Below are 2,056 nucleotides of genomic sequence, written 5' to 3'. Positions count from 1 at the left end.
ACCGCTTCTCGGCCTTTTGGCTGAGATCAAGAGTAGTATCTGTTCTTATCAGTTTAATACCTGATAAGTCCTTTATCCGAGGACAATATATTAAGTGGATTTTTGGAGCAGGGAGTTGGAATAGGAGCTTGCTCCTTCCACTCCACGCATCGACTTGGTATTGCAGTACATCCAGGAACGGTGCACAAAAGAAAAAAGAAAAGAATTGAGTGTCTTGAGACTTTTTTCTAGTACTTTGAAGATGTTCTCAGGAGGGACCAATTCTTGGAAAAGGATGGCAGGCTTTGTAGAGTGGAATCTAAAGGAAGAAGAGGGAGGCACTCGGTGAAGTGGATTGACATGGGGGCTATTCACTTGGCTTCCAGCCGGCTAACTGATGAGCACGCAGTGTGGATAGGCGGTGTTCCATTCTGCTGTACGTCGGGTGGCTATGAGATGGCCCAGACGCCGTGGCAACCACCAACAAATGTATGCTTAATGACTTCACATGACTCTGAAGACTGTTATTAAAAGGGCTTTTGGAAAAGAATTGGGAAGAAAAGCTTTCCTGTGAAAACTTTACTTGAGGCAGCTCAAATTCTTCCAGAAACTACTTGTTTGGGTAATTTTAAAAAATGTACATGAGCGAACTGAGTCTGTTTGATTATGACCATACTGTTAGGAGTCCAGAATTATGTGGATGATGCTACAGTTATTTTAAATTCTGTTTATATTAGAGTGCTGCATGGTATTAACATGAGCCATTTGTGTTAGATTTTATTATGAAATGAGCTGAAGTTCTAACAATATAGAAAATATTTTCCTCCATCTGTTGTTACAGCCTCTCGTCAATTGTTCAACTCCAATTGAAAGATTACTGGTTTGAATTTCAATGTTGAATTAGTTGATGGACATAATATTGAGACACAGGAAGCATCAAAAAAGAAAGAAGGAAGAGGGTGCACCCCTTCGTGCTCATCTGCTGCCCTCAGCTTTGTCAGTCCACAGAGGCAAAGGTCTGCTGACTTCTTCCACTAAGATCATACCAACAACATATGTTGTAGAGGGTGCGGAGACATTGGGACTCTCATACCCTCCTGGTGGGCTTGTAAACATGTACAATCACTGTGGAAAGTGATAAGGTGAATCCTAAGACAGATGCAATAGGAATGCCATGTGATCCACCAATATCATCACTGGGCATATACCCCTAAGAAATAAGGAACGGATTAGGAACAGGTAGATGTTCTTCCATTTTCACTGCAGCACACTTAACCATAGTAAGAAGTTGGAAACAGTCTGTCTATGTTCCCATTGCTAGAAGATTGGATTAAAAACTCTGGAATATTATGCATCCCTCAAAACAGCGATGAAACCATGTTTACCTTGTGAAATGGGGAGATCTGGAAAACATGATGCTGAGTAAAGTGAGTCAATCACAAAAGGACCGAATCTACTGCTATAGGAACAAGCACCAGCGCTGTCCAAATCTCAGGCTTATGGGCCACCCAGTCTGCTTACCAGGGTGGCCAGGCAGCCTGGCAGAGAGCCTGACTGGTGACAATGAACCAATACCATCTTCTCTAGGTAAGTGTCTTGAAGGTCACTTTGACATAGGGCTTCTCATGTCAACTGGGATCAAATTGTCAAGGAGAATGGAGGGCATCTTGACCACTTAGTGGCTGTCATGCAAAGTTATGACAAGGTTCCCCTCAACCGGTAGACAATCCTCTCAGAGGGATGAGAGATACTGATGGGAAAGAAAAATTAGAGGGGAAAGGGAACAGCTCCATCTGGGAAAACACAAGTGCACGTCTGTTGGCAGAAAAAATGGGGAGGACTAATCACAAAGAGTGGGGGACTAAAAATACTTTTAAAGAACCTAAGCAGAGTCTCTCCCTGGTGATATGCACCGGGTAAGCCACATTGGCCTGTGCTTCTGGACACACGCTGAGGGTCAGGTGCCATAGGACTCTGGGCCATTGCATACTGGTTGTGCAAGGTGCACAACTGGCCCCAAAGGCCGCACCAGAGAGATCTGATGTAGAAACTCCAACAGGTGGAATGGACTGTACCT

The 2,056-nt window shown here is 43.9% G+C and overlaps 1 non-coding gene across 1 annotated transcript; it reads left to right on the top strand.

The window, feature by feature from the left end:
- LOC142449399 (U2 spliceosomal RNA) lies at positions 1-191 on the top strand. Its single transcript, XR_012784589.1, has one exon. It is a non-coding gene; the product is annotated as a U2 spliceosomal RNA (small nuclear RNA).
- The last annotated feature ends 1,865 nt before the right edge of the window (positions 192-2,056 follow it).

Source organism: Tenrec ecaudatus, chromosome 5 (assembly GCF_050624435.1).
Source record: "Tenrec ecaudatus isolate mTenEca1 chromosome 5, mTenEca1.hap1, whole genome shotgun sequence".
NCBI classification, from domain to species: Eukaryota; Metazoa; Chordata; class Mammalia; order Afrosoricida; family Tenrecidae; genus Tenrec; species Tenrec ecaudatus.
The sequence above is the reverse complement of the archived record's forward strand: the minus strand, read 5'-3'. Positions and strand labels throughout refer to the sequence as shown.